The following is a 15,394-nucleotide window of genomic DNA, read 5'->3' on the forward strand; positions in this document are numbered from 1 at the left end:
AAAAAGAAAAGAAAAAAGCCCTCTTCTACAGCTTTAAGACACAACACCTCACTTAAACAAGAACCTCTGATGTGAAGACACAGAAGGCAAACAAACAATAGGCTTATACCTGTGGACTGTATATCGCAACCTGCTTTGGGACTTTGTGGGGAAGGACAGGTAAGAAAGATAAGAAGTAAGAAATAAAATAAACAAAAAATAAAAAATAAAAAATAAAAAATATGACTGTGAATTGTCTTCTTATGTGGTTCCATCAACCACAATCAGCACTTGGATCAGAGGTTCTACATTCCCCCCCCCCTTTTTAAATCAAGGTTGTTTCTACACCCTGAAATAGCTAAGGCTTTATGAACATTCAAAGTGAATATTCGCAAGCCTCCAAGGAACCTTTTTGTAATGGGGTATGGGGTTGCTTGTGCGTAAAGCACAAACTGCTCCGAGCTGAGTAGTTTGGACAAAACTTTCCCCCCAGGCTGGACAGTCAGTACACCATGACTGTCTCAATCACTGGAAGAATCCGTCAGTAGGCGTTTCCTGAATTTCTTCCAACATAAAAGTTCTTTCACACCCAATCGTCGCCTCCCTTCTCTGCGCGAAAGCTGTCTGCGCAGAGTGGGCGTCCCCAGAGGAGGTCCCGTGCTCTTCCCGCTGGTTTCACTGGAAGAGTCCTGGAGCCTTCTCTCCGCAGCTCCCTCGGACTCCCCTTTCTCCCTGGCGTCACCTCTATCTCCTTCCCCAGCGGAGATGTCCTCTCTCCCTTTGCTGGTTCCCTCTCCAGCATCATCATTAGGGAGCCTCAGCACCACCCTTGGCTCCGATGGCAGTTCCCTGACACTTTTGCTTCCCCTACTCCAGGCCAAGGAAACTTACCCTGTGGCATGTGGTACAAATCACTCTCAGCTCCTGGCAGAGTGTCTGTTCCCACTGGAAACTGGGACTCCGACTTCCGGTTGTTGTTTTTTCCACGATAAATTTTTATTAATATTACACATATATACATATAAACATATACAAAATCCATTACATAACTTACACATATTACATCCACTCCACAAATCATAAGTATAATACACAGTTGTTTTAGGCTCTGCCGAGCCTTGGACTTCCCTCCACTCCTTTGGTAAGTATCAGATAAATTCTATGGTCACATATTTTATCTCTTTTACATAGTAACCCCTTACTGTTAGAGTTATTTCAACCCCGCCAGTGTCATCTGAAATTTAGTTCCAATATAGATCCAATATTCATTCCAATTATCATGAAATTTCTGTTCATCTTGATCCCTTAGTCTTCCTGTTATTCTAGCGAACTCGGCATAATTTGTCACTTTAACCTGCCAATCACTTATATTGGGTATAACCTCCGTTTTCCAATTTTGTGCTAACAATTTAAAAAGAAGATAAGACATTATTCCTATATGCAACAACAGCCGCAAGAACTGACTTCCGGTTTTTACTGCGACTGGGACGGGTGCACTCTGCGGACTCTCTAGAGCAAGAGCGGTTGTTGTTGGGGGTTTTGGGGCACACCACTTAAGGTAACCCAGCGGCTAATGAGAGAATAGGGTGCCCGCAACACGTACAATAAATGGCTGCAAATGGCAGAAATAGTAGCCTATTCTGCAAACCAAACCAATTGCACGGTCTGCACTCTGGGACTTACAGATGCTTTGGGAGGAATAACCCTCCTCCTTTGTGCCTTGAAATGAGTCCTCAGTTACGGCCCCGATTTTGGGTTCCGCGGGATTTTGTGCCGCATTACATTTGATGGGAGGAGCCTGCTGCTTTAACATCTCTGACTATGGTGAAGCTATTCGACACCTGACAGCAGAAATAGAAAAAGTAGCCCATGTTCCTGTCCCAACCTGGAACGGATGGGACATGTCTTGGTTGACTGAGTGGCTTCTGAACAGAGGACTTTTAATGATGTTAATAGGCCCCTTGCTAATCTTGCTTCTTTTCTGCTCCCGTATACCCTGCTTAATGCAATGCCTGCAAAATATGATGCGTAAAAGATGTCATGAATGATTCGGCCCCAGATTATAGCACTGACATGAGAATACTGGTTACAGATAGGTAGCCGTGTTGGTCTGCCATGGTCAAAACAAAATAAAAAAATTCCTTCCAGTAGCACCTTAAAGACCAACTGAGTTAGTTCTAGGTATGAGCTTTCGTGTGCATTTGGTATCTGAAGAAGTGTGCATGCACACGAAAGCTCATACCTAGAACTAACTCAGTTGGTCTTTAAGGTGCTACTGGAAGGAATTTTTTTATTTTGTTATGAGAATACTGGCCAGTGCCTTGGGACGAGCCGTAAGGCTGTCCAAAAAAAGAGGAGGGAATGAAGGAATGGGTTTCTGTGCAGTCAGTTTGAAACGGGACCCAAAATCCACCTTTTTTCCCTTTTCCAAGGGAGCATTTCTAAAATGCTTTAGCTTCAGCTCTTGAGCCAAAACCCAGCTGTATAAACAAGTGCTCAAAGCTCTTTCCCTTATCGGTCCATGAAGGCTGGTAATGGCGGATGGCCTTGTCCATTCCAAAGTGGAACAGGGATGACATGTCTAGGTCTTATCTTACGTCCTGACCACACTCTGACGCATAGACCTAGTCCAGGAACAGCGTCAGAGTATGTTCTTGGAGTTGGGGACCTCTTGTTCCAAGATAAGAATATAGGAACAGGAATACCATTTTATGGTCAGGAATACAGGAAGGAAAACCCTTTTATGGTTAAGAGTACATCTGTGATATCAACCTGTGTGTATAAGCTGACGTGGCTAGATTCCTGGGGAAGGGGGAGAGGGTGCCTGGGGGATATATATGCTGCATGAAATCTCTCATTTCTTTGGACTTGCTGTGGACTGACCACACAAGTGTCTTTCTGCTGCTCTGGAGAGCAGAAATGAATAACTCTTTCTCTGAACCAACCCTCGGTGTCATTTGACTTCCTTCCTCCCATCCGGGAGCAATGCAGAGCCCACCAATCAGTAAAATCTAATAAGGCTACACTGCCTCTTGCACTCTGCTTGTCACTTAATCTCTCTCTCTGCTTCTCGCCCACGTTGCTTCCTAACTCTATTACTTAATTCCTAACTTCCATTCTAAGCTCTAACCTTTCCTAACATGCTAAAACACTGGAGTTTTAGCAGTTATTGGCACACATAGCATTAGTTCTCTCCTAGAAATTCTTTGACTGGTAGCCTCAGTCCCCAGTGAGAAATGATGCTCAGCTGTGGGCGGTGAGTTCCTCCTACCACTTCTGCCTATGGCTGACACAAATAAAGTTTCGTTCATTCATTCAACCAAGTACCAGGTTCACTTTAACCCAAGGTCTGTGTTTCCTTTTCGAATGAGGCACAGCGGAGACTGTGGTGTCTTTAAGATATATGGTTTATTTACACATATATACACAGCATAACAATCCAGGAGTGTCTTACCTTCTCCAGGAGCACAGCATTGATTTCAACCAGACCCTAGGAAGGAACCAGACCTTCTGCCTCCTGCACTCTGCTTGTCACTTAATTTCTCTCTCTGCTTATCGCTCACATTGCTTCCTACTCTAATACTTAATTGCTAACTTCCATTCTAAACTCTAACCTTTTCTAACACGCTAAAACACTGGAGTTGTCTTTTACACCAGTGTTTCCCAACCTTGTGCCTCCAGCTGTTTTTGGACTACAATTCCCATCATCCCTTGCCACTGGTCTTGCTAGTCAGGGATGATGGGAGTTGTAGTTCAAAAACAGCTGGAGGCACAAGGTTGGGAAACACTGTTTTACACAAAACCCTTTGTTGAGGGTATATGTTGAAAGCCTCCTAGAGTGGTTGGGGCAACCCAGTCAGATGGGCGGTGTATTATTATTATTATTATTATTATTATTATTATTATTAAACACACTCATTTGCAAATGGGATTTTTTTATTATTCTTTGTGTAGCTTAAATGGCACTACCCTAGACTAACACCTCAAATGAAAATTATCTAACTTAATGAGCTTTTACACTTGGTTAAATAAAGGATTAACAAGGTCCAGCACATGGCTTAGATACACATTGGGTCTAACTTAAATACACACATGAGTCAAGCTATCACCTCCAAGGAAAAATTCCTTCCAGTAGCACCTTAAAGACCAACTAAGTCAGTTCTTGGTATGAGCTTTCGTGTGCATGCACACTTCTTCAGATACCTGCACACGAAAGGTATCTGAAGATATATCTGAAGATATATCTGAAGATATATATATGCATGCACACGAAAGCTCATACCAAGAACTGACTTAGTTGGTCTTTAAGGTGCTACTGGAAGGAATTTTTTTGTTTTGACTATGGCAGACCAACACGGCTACCTATCTGTAACTGGAACCTCCAAGGAAATTAGCTTTGATGCCCCAAAACTTCATTTAGCCCATAAACTTAAAGGGACATAGGTAGCACTGTCGTCTAAACCACCGATCCTCTTGGGCTTGTTGATCATAAGGTCGGCAGTTCAAATCTGCATGATGGGGTGAGCTCTGGTTGCTTTATCCCAACTGCTGCCAACCTAGCAGTTTTGAAGGATACCAGTGTGAGTAGATAAATAGGTACCACTGCGGTGGGAGAGTAAGTGGTGTTTCCATGTGCTCTGGCACTCTTCATGGTGTTCCGTGCACCAGAAGCAGTTTAGTGATGCTGGCCACATGACCCAGAAAAAGCTGTCTGCAGGCAAACATTGGCTCCCTTGGCCTGATTACCTTTACCATTACCAAATCCATAAATCTATAACAGGGTCATATTTCAGAGGCAGAGAATGGCTTTGTACTTGGAATATCTCAGGTTCGATTCCTATCATCACCAGTAAAAAACAAACAAACAAACACCCCACAACACAAGCTTCACAGATAGCAGAGTCTTTGCCTCAAACCTTGCAAAGACACTGCCAGAGTCAACCACGGTGGACCTGCTGGACTATTAGTGGAAGGTAGCAATGTTTGCCTGAGGATCAACAAGGTCTTCTGCACCTTTGGAGAATTTTAATCAAGGCCTCTTTCACATCTCTGTTCATCAGACTGTATATAATTGGATTAAACAAGGGAATGACAATGTTATAAAACAGAGGGATCATTTTGTTCTGACCAGGGGAGTGGCTCAACTCAGGCCTCATGTACATTAATATGGCGCTGCCATAGGAAAGCACCACCACTGATACATGAGAGACACAAGCAGAGAATGTTTTGTGCTGTCCTTGGCAGATTGAATTTCCCAGGTCCTGGGAAGCCAGGACATGGATGTAAGTGAGGAGATTTCACCCCTCCCATACCCAAGAATCTCCTGAGAATCTCCTGAGGTCTCTGCTGACTCTACAAAGAGGAGGAGCAATGTACTGCTCTCTACTTAATTAGTCAAGTGAGTGAATATCTGTGTGTGAGAGAGTCAGTCAGTGTGTCGGAGAGAGAGTGCAAGAGATCGTGTTTATAGATAAGATTGCTGCTAAGAGCAGCTGCAGGCACTCAGAGTATAGCATTGATTTATGCTCAGAATATTTAGCTCTGTATATAGTCTTGTATTATAGCTGTAGTTATAGAATAAAGGAAGATATTTTACAGAGCTGCTCTCCGAGTGGTTTATACTCTGCAAGACTCTGCAAAACGCTGCTGCGCAACGACTGCATTATTGAGACAGTGAATCCGGTGCTCTCAGCTGCAAGCTGTGAGTCCACAGCACTGTGACCTGTTCCTGTGGGAAAGGAGGTCTCTGGCAGTGCTACCCAGCTCGCCTAGCCCAGTCAGGCTGTAGTGCATGAGTCCAGTTGGTACACTGGCTCAAGGGCGATGCTGACATCGGTTATGGGCCCAGTCGTCTGACCAGTCGTTGTTCCAGTCATCCCAGTCGTCCCAGTCGCCAGAGGTTTCTGTTGCTGATTGTTGGACGGTGGAACGGAGGCTGCATGCTGGACTGATTTGTGGTGCCTAGAAGCAGAGCTGTGTTGGAGCAGAGTGTTCAAGCTGCCGCTGTTGCTGTTGCTGCTGCTTTGTGAGGAGAACCTGAGCTTACAGGGTTAAACAGCTCAGAGTGTACGCACTGCCCACTGTTGGGAGGAGGGAGACCCTGCGTCATTTCCGAGTGTCTCCAGTCTTTGTTCTTTTTCTCTACTTTCGCTTTTGAGGAGAGAGGACGTGTTTTTCACGATGCTGTTCGCTGTGATAGATAATGGATAGTCTGCTGTAAATAAACTGCTTCTAGCTGCTAATATCCTGAGTGGACTTTATTTTAGCACACTGAAGAAAGCTCTGAAGAAGCTTTGCAGCTTTCTCTTGCTGCTGCGTAAACTCTGCGTTTTTGCTCAGAGCCTTTGGAATGTGGCCTTTGAAGTCCAGCAGAGCTGCGTAGCCGAAGTGGGCTGGACGACAGGACTTATCTGAGCAATAAATTTACTATCTCAAAGGTTATGGACAGTAATTGCAATTAGAGGAAGCTGCTTTGATGTCCGGTGGAGAGCCTGTTTGAAATGCTGTGTGCTTACAAAGGCTGTAAAAGGTGAGATGCTGCTGTTTTTGCTGCCGGAAGAAGAAGGCCTGCTTTGAGGCTTTGCCTGGGAGAAAGCAGAGAGACTGGCTGCAATGCTGTGTGCTGCAAAGAGTCACTGGAGGCCTCTCCTTTGAAGCTGGCTGATTCGCATGAGTACTCCAAAAATCCCCATGGGAGCACTGGGGGAGGAGATGGCTGAGCTCCAGGACTTTTATGATGTCCCGTTTGAAAAGCTCACAACCCAGTCCTGGGATATCTGGGTTAGAAGAATAAGGGGGTGGTTTTTGGCCACAGGGCTCTGGAGCATAGCCCAGAAGGAGCCGGCCCCACCCATGCCACTTGCTTCTGAAGATGACGCAGCAGGCTTTGAGGCTGCTTTGCTGGAGGATAGACAGCAGAGAATGCAAAGGGAACTCTGCATGTTGAAAGCAAGCGTGAACGCTTCGCTATTGCTCCATTTGGAGGGCGTTGAGTGGGCTCAGGACGCTTGGCAGTTGCTGAGGAGTCTGTGTGCAAGCTCAGCAAGAGACCAGGGCCCTAAGAAAGCCAAGAACAGGGAGGAAGCGGAGAGCCCAGAGGGGGCTGCTGGCCATGTTCCTGAAGTTACAGCTGGGAGTAGCTGCTTTGTCTCCGAGGGGCCGTGTGATGTTGAGGCCTACAACCAGAGTGCTGGGGAGCGTGCAGGCCCAGGCTGTGCAGCCAAAGGTGGGGGTGCTGGGAACAAAGGAATGGCTGAAGAGGGAGCTGTGAGAGCTGTTGCTACGCGTCGCCGCTGTTATCGCTGTGGCTCCCATCTGGTGAGAGACTGTCCAGTCGAGGCACAGGAACAGCCGAAGGCCGTCTCCCGTAGCAACCAGATAAAGAGCTCTTCTTCAAAGCGTGGGAAAGGCAAGCCGAAGGCAGCTGGCAGAGACACTGAATGTAAACATTTGGCAGCCTCTATGGCTGCAGTCAAGAGTTGTCAACAGGATGCTGTGCTGACTTTTGTGGTAGACTCAGGAGCGTCTCATCACTTAGTGCCATCTGCAGGATTCCTGGAGAACTGCACCTCTGTAACTTCTGGAAAGACTGTGTGTTTAGCAGATGGGACTAAACACCCACTCACGCAGACTGGCTCACTGTTTTGTTCTTTCTTACAGGATTCGATCCAGGCTTTTGTTGTTCCAGGACTGTCTTACGCGTTGCTGTCTGTCAGCGCCCTTCTTGCTGAAAACTACAAAGTGTGTTTTGAGAACAATAAGTGTTCTATTTCTAAGAATGGACAGCACCTAGTCAGTGTTGAATGTAAAGACAGGTTGTTTGTGATAAATGCTTCTTTTGCAGGTACAGGTGACATGGAGGTGGCTCAAGCACAGTGTGCCAACGTTCCAGTTCATGATGCGTGTGCTCACTTATGGCACCGACGCATGGCTCACGTGTCCTGGGGGTCAGTGAAGAAGATCCCAGAGTGTACGCAAGGGTGCAAAATGAAACCTTGTGCTAAGTTTCTAGATTGCAGAGCGTGCAAGTCTGCAAAGGTAAAAACGTGCACATACCCAAGGTCTGAAAGGGTGACCACTAGGGCTTTTCAATTAATTCATGCAGATTTGTCAGGTCCCATGTCTGTGACCAGTTTGGGCGGAGCCAAATATGCGCTGGTTCTGATTGATGACCATACTCGGAGTTCTTGGACCTTCACGATCCAACACAAAAGTGAGGCTGCACCGCTAATCAAAGACTGGATTGTGGCTGTGGAACTGCAGTTTTCCACACGGGTGCAAAGCTTTCAGAGCGATCGCGGTGGGGAGTTCACCGGGTCTGCACTGCAAAGTTTCTTCCGCAAAAAGGGGATTCAACACAGATTGACCTCTCCGCACTCTCCCCAACAGAATGGGATTGCGGAAAGCCGGAACAGGACTCTAGGGGAGATGTCCGCAGCTCTTTTGTTTGATGCCGGGCTCCCACAGCGCTTTTGGGGGGAGGCTTGGCGAACGGCCAACTTTATTCTGAACAGGTCTTTCAATTCAGTGGTAGGTGACACCCCGTACTTCTTGTTGCACGGAAAGCAACCGAAAGTTCACTACTTTCGTGTTTTTGGTTGTGAGGCTTGGGTCCTCATACCAAAGGCCAAACGCAAGAAAGGTGAACCCTTGGTATCGGCACAGGCCAACTTCAGCAATGATGACATTTCACTCTGTTTAAGACAAGGGTTAAGATCTACTTTTGAGAGAACTCTGCATTTTCTTTTCTTTATTTTTCTGTTTTTCTTTTTACTTAGATTCCATTGTCATGTTATTGTGTTATGAAATACAGCAGACAGTACATCTGAGGCAAGTTTTATATAGGGAGGGAATGGGAAAAATCTTGTCTTCTTGGATGCAAGGGATGCATGTCCACAGCCCTCTTCTCTTTAGGTTGCCCTTTGTCTGATATGTAGAATGTGCATTAAGATTTCTTTCAGTTTGGGATTGGACAATATTAGGATCATGGTATGTGCTGAAGGGACTGCAGACAGCACAATATCAATAATTAATTGGCTATTTGTGCCATACCAGCCCAAATTTGCCGTAGGAATGATTACAGCAGCAAAATAGGTTATACCAAAGAACAGAGAGAACAACAAAGACTTCATGACATTGAGATAGACCTGAGTGCTGAGGTCCTTAATGACAGAGCCACTCTTTTTTAGATTCTTTCTGTGCCTCCAAAGAGAGATGAGCAAAACCATGGATGCCATTACGCTGAGGATGAAACTCATGCATAAAAAACATATATGTAGAGTTCTAAAAAGGAAGTATGGGTCGTGGCAAACCTTGTTGAGACTGGCATTCCATGCCAGAGTTCCTGAGAGATTGCAGAGCTTCTTGTTTTCAAAATAAAGAATGGTTGGATGAACAGAGAAGAGCATGAGAGCTATTATCACCATTCCGAGCAGCCTGGGTCCAAGTACATTAATCCTTAGTTTCAGCCAGAGGAACAGGTGATAGGGGAAGTTGGTGACCTTCACACAGTAGAAAATGTTGAGCCATGTGGCACACCAGAGGCTAACATTGCTGAAAAATAACCAGAAAAATGTGCCAATCTCCTGTGTAAAACTACCTGTATAGTTCTCTGGAAGGCTGTTGTACAGAATATTATTTATCATGATGGTCAGCTGCAACACAATTCTGGAGGTGCTCAAACTGGTCAGGAGGAAGTCGCAAGGGGCCATCTTCCAGTTTTGGAGCCATCGGTGTCCATTCACAACTAGGATAAATCCATTTGCTAAAAAGGCAACAGAGGACTCAATTGCAAAAAAGGTCTGGAAAAAGATCCCAAAAGGAGTAGTTATGCCCATTGTTGTTACTTTCTGCCAAAAATGCCTGAGTGGAAGAACTATCACCGTGCGATTCTCCTGGTTTCTTTTGGATGTCCAGCATTGGAAACTGTGGAGACTTGGACTTTTAAAATGATGAGATCATGGTGTGGAAAGAAATGGAAATCTCAGTAGGATTCTGTTACTAATGACAGCACCCCCACCATGCAAATAATCTGCAGGGCAGCATTTTGGTCTTCTGCCTGCCCATCGCCTCCTCCTTCCTTGCCCCCCATTCCCTCGCTTGTTTGCCTTCCTTCTTCCCCCACCCACCTGCTGCTTCATTTTTGCCTTTGGTGCCTCCTCCCCTCAGATCCATATTTATTTATTGCCTTTATACTTCACCTGTTAATCCCAGGAGCTCAAGGTGGTGTCCATATCTTCTACCATTTATCATTTAATCCCTACAATATTCCTGTGAGGTAGGTTTAGGCAGAGAGAGAGAGAGAGAGAGAGAGAGAGAGAGAGAGAGAGAGAGAGATTATCCCAAGGTCACCCAATGAGCTTCATGGCTAAGTGGGGATTTTAGCCCTGGTCTCCCAGGCCCAGGCCCATCACTCCAGCCACTACGCAAGATTGACTCTTTGGTGTCACATCACCCCTGATCATTGGCCATGCTGGCTGGGGGCTGTTGAGTGTACAAAAGGGGTAAAGGTCCTAGTCAGCTTGCATGGTGTGGGGGCAAGGACGATGCTGACACATGTTGTGGTTGATGCAAAAATGTCCTGGGCTGGTCCTGAGGCTACATAGCTATGCATGCAATTCCCCAAACTGATTCTGAATTATGATTGCAATCAGAATTTGGGAACCTCAGCTATTAAACAGTTTCTTTGTGTGAAGCCAGCTGCCGCTGTTTCCAACTATGCTCAGTCCATTTCCTCTAGGAAAGTCAATGGGCACAGTTCCAAAAATGATCAGAGAAATAGTATGGCGGGTGTAGTGTAATTTGGAGTTATAAGGGTATTAGATTAGTTTTCTAATATCTGTCTGAGAGGGAATCTGTGGGTTTATAATCGGTTGTCCTATGAAAAGAGAGGTTGGGTGGGGGGAAGAGAGATGCAAATCTTAATAGCTTTCTCTTACAAATGACACAGCCATGCATCATGTTGTCAGTATACGCCACGGACCATATTGCAATTTGCATGGTGACATTGACTGTAATTATTTATCATCTTCTGTCACAAAGGGATTTACCAAGCCCTGATCACTGGTTACTGACTCAGATAATAGATTTAAAATGTATGTTTTATGAAAATCACATGAGTGATATTTTTGTGTTGTTGTTGTATCATTTTATGTAGGCACCAAACATTGTAAAAACAAAACAAAAAACAGCCTTCTTCTACAGCTCTAACACCAACACGCTACTTAACCAAGAACCTCTGATGTGAAGGCACAGAAGGCAAACAAACATAGGCTTATGCCTGTGGAGTGTATATCATAACTTGCTTTGGGGCTTTGTGGGGAAGGACAGGTAAGAAAGCAAAGAAATAAGGAAAAAAAGGGGGGAATAAAATAAAATGACTGTAAATTGTCTTTTTATGTGGTACCATCAACCGCAATCAGCACTTTGATCAGAGGTTCTACATTCTTTTTTTCTCTTTTTTAAAAATCAAGGTTATTTCTACAACCTGAAAGGAGTTAAGGCTTTATGAACATTCAAAGTGAATATTCAAGAGCCTCCAAGGAACCTTTTGCTTCCCCTACTCCTGGCCAAGGAAACTTACCTTGTGGCATGTGGTACAAAGCACTCTCACCTCCTGGCAGAGTGTCTGTTCCCACTGGAGACTGGGAATGCAACTACCAGCTCCAGAATCCCCCAAAGGAAAATGGAGAATATGCAATTCCATTCCATTCCCTGAGAGATAATCCACCATTGAGCAGGAACTGGCACACACAGCATTAGTTCCCTGCTAGAAATTCTTTGACTGGTGGCCTCAGACCCCAGTGAGAAATGATGCTCTGCTGAGGGCTGTGAGTGCCTCCTGCCACTTCCGCCGTTGTCCCATGGCATGTTTCTTCACCTTGGGGTAGGAGAAGGGAGAGGAAGGGACAGTATGCAGGACTGGGGGAAGACACAACAGCTCAGAAATCAGAAAGAACAATGGCAGTTAAAGTAAGAGAGCCAGTGTGGTGGAGTAGTCAGAGTGTCAGACGAGGACTTGGGAGACCAGGATTCAGATCCCCACTCAGCTGCGAAGCTCATTGGGTGACCTTGGGCCAGTCACTGCCTCTCAGCCTAAGCTACCTCATAGGATTGTAGTGGGGATTAAATGAGGATGGGAAGAAAGCCATGTACGACACCTGCTCCAGACTGTGAAATAAGGCTCAGGACAAGCAGAAAACGTCTCAGATCCCAGCTTTCTAGATGTGAGACAAGCAAAGTGTGGACGAGACCTGAGTGAAGTCCTGGCCCTAACTTACAATTTCTTAAGCTATGTTCTTGTTTGCTTCCGCATGCAGGTCAAAGAAAGGGGCTGTTACAGGGCACCCCAATCACCGAGCAGTGTGAGATTGCAGAGGTACCAGGTTCACTTTAACCCAAGGTCTGTGTTTCCTTTTGGAATGAGGCATAGCGGAGACTGTGGTGACTTTATGATATATGGTTTATTTACACATATATACACAGCATAACAATCCAGGAGTGTCTCACCTCCTCCAGGAGCGAAGTATTGATTTCAACCAGACCCTATATATTTCTTCTGCCTCCTGCACTCTGCTTGTCACTTACACTTAATTTATCTCTCTGCTTCTCGCCCACAACGCTTCCTAACCCTATTACTTAATTCCTAACTTCCATTCTAAACTCTAACCTTTCCTGTTACAGATAGGTAGCCGTGTTGGTCTGCCATAGTCAAAACAAAAAAAATTCCTTCCAGTAGCACCTTAAAGACCAACTAAGTCAGTTCTTGGTATGAGCTTTCGTGTGCATGCACACTTCTTCAGATACCAACCAACCTTCAGATACTCTAACCTTTCCTAACACGCTAAAACACTGGAGTTGTCTTTTACACAAAACCCTTCATTGGGGGTATATACTGGAAGCCTCTCAGAGTGGTTCGGGCAACCCAGTCAGATGGGCAGGGTGTTGTTGTTGTTAAACACACTCATTTGCAAATGGGATTTTTTTTTTTTAATTCTTTGTGTTGCTTAAATGGCTCTACCCCAGACTAACACATCAAATGTAAATTATCTAACTTACTGAGCTTTTACACTTGGTTAAATAAAGGATTAACAAGGTCCAGCACATGGCTTAGATACAAATTGGGTCTGACTTAAATACACACATGAGTCAAGCTATCACCTCCAAGGAAATTAGCCTTGATGCCCCAAAACTTCATTTAACCCATTAACTTAAAGGGACGTAGGTAGCCTGTCGTCTAAACCACCAAGCCTCTTGGGCTTAGAATCATAGAATCATAGAATCCTAGAATCCTAGAGTTGGAAGAGACCACAAGGGCCATCGAGTCCAACCCCCTGCCAAGCAGGAAACACCATCAGAGCACTCCTGACATATGGTTGTCAAGCCTCTGCTTAAAGACCTCCAAAGAAGGAGACTCCACCACACTCCTTGGCAGCAAATTCCACTGTCGAACAGCTCTTACTGTCAGGAAGTTCTTCCTAAGGTTTAGGTGGAATCTTCTTTCTTGTAGTTTGGAACCATTGCTCCGTGTCCGCTTCTCTGGAGCAGCAGAAAACAACCTTTCTCCCTCCTCTATGTGACATCCTTTTATATATTTGAACATGGCTATCATTTCACCCCTTAACCTCCTCTTCTCCAGGCTAAACATGCCCAGCTCCCTTAGCCGTTCCTCATAAGGCATCGTTTCCAGGCCTTTGACCATTTTGGTTGCCCTCCTCTGGACACGTTCCAGTTTGTCAGTGTCCTTCTTGAACTGTGGTGCCCAGAACTGAACACAGTACTCCAGGTGACGTCTGACCAGAGCAGAATACAGTGGCACTATTACTTCCCTTGATCTAGATGCTATACTCCTATAAGGTCGGCAGTTCAAATCTGCATGACGGGGTGAGCTCTGGTTGCTTTGTCCCAACGGCTGCCAACCTAGCAGTTCGGAAGCATACCACTGGGAGTAGATAAATAGGTACCACTGTGGTGGGAAAGTAAGTGGTGTTTCCGTGCACTCTGGCACTCGTCATGGTGTTCCGTGCACCAGAAGCAGTTTAGTGGTGCTGGCCACATGACCCAGAAAAAGCTGTCTGCAGGCAAACGTCGGCTTCCTTGGCCTGATTACCTTTACCATTACCAAATCCATAAATCTATAACAGGGTCATATTTCAGTGGCAGAGAAAAGGCTTTGTACCTGGAAGATCTCAGATTCAATTCCTATCATCCGTAAAACAAAAACAAAAACCCGCAACACAAGCTTCACAGATAGCAGAGTCTTTGCCTCAAACCTTGCAGAGACACTGCCAGAAAGAGTCAACCACGGTAGAGCTGCTGGACTATTAGTAGAAGCTGGCATCGAAGTGACCTCTTCAACAACCTTGGTATCGGCACAGGCCAACTTCAGCAATGCTGACATTTCACTCTGTTTAAGACAAGGGTTAAGATTTACTTTTGAGAGAGCTCTGCATTTTCTTTTCTTAATTTTTCTCTGTTTTTCTTTTTACTTGGATTCCATTTTCATGTTACTGTGTTATGAAATACAGCAGACAGTACATCTGAGGCAAGTTTTATATAGGGAGGGAATGGGAAAAATCTTGTCTTCTTGGATGCAAGGGATGCATGTCCACAGCCCTCTTCTCTTTAGGTTGCCCTTTGTCTGATATGTAGAATGTGCATTAAGATTTCTTTCAGTTTGGGATTGGACAATATTAGGATCATGGTATGTGCTGAAGGGACTGCAGACAGCACAATATTAACAACTAATTGGCTATTTGTGCCATACCTGATATTTAGAACCACAGAAATGATTAAAGAAGCAAAATACATAGTGTCAACAAGCAGAGAGAACAACAAAGACTTCATGACATTGAGATAGACCTGAGTGCTGAGGTCCTTAATGACAGAGCCACTCTTTCTTAGATTCTTTCTGTGCCTCCAAAGAGAGATGACCAAAACCATGGATGCCATTATGCTCAGGGTGAAACTCATGCTTATAGAACAGAACTGTAGAGTTCTAAAAACGAAGTATGGGTCGTGGCAAACCTTGTTGAGACTGGCATTCCATGCCAGAGTTCCTGAGATATTGCAGAGTTTCTTGTTTTCAAAATAAAGAATGGCTGGATGAACAGAGAAGATCATGAAAGCTATTATCACCATTCCGAGCAGTCTAGGTGCAAGTACATCGATCCTTAGCTTCAGCCAGAGGAACAAGTGATGAGGGAAGTTGGTGACCTTCACACAGTAGAAAATGTTGAGCCATGTGGCACACCAGAAGCTGGCATTGTTGAAAAATAACCAGAAAAATGTGTTAATTTCCTGTGTAAGAGTATGAGTATTGTTCTCTGTAAGGCTGTTGTACAGGATATTATTGATCATGACTGTCACCTGCAGCATAATTCTGGAGATGCTCAAACTGGTCAAGAGGAAGTCGCAA

Source organism: Podarcis erhardii (assembly GCF_964252035.2).
Source record: "Podarcis erhardii genome assembly, chromosome: 17".
NCBI lineage: Eukaryota > Metazoa > Chordata > Lepidosauria > Squamata > Lacertidae > Podarcis > Podarcis erhardii.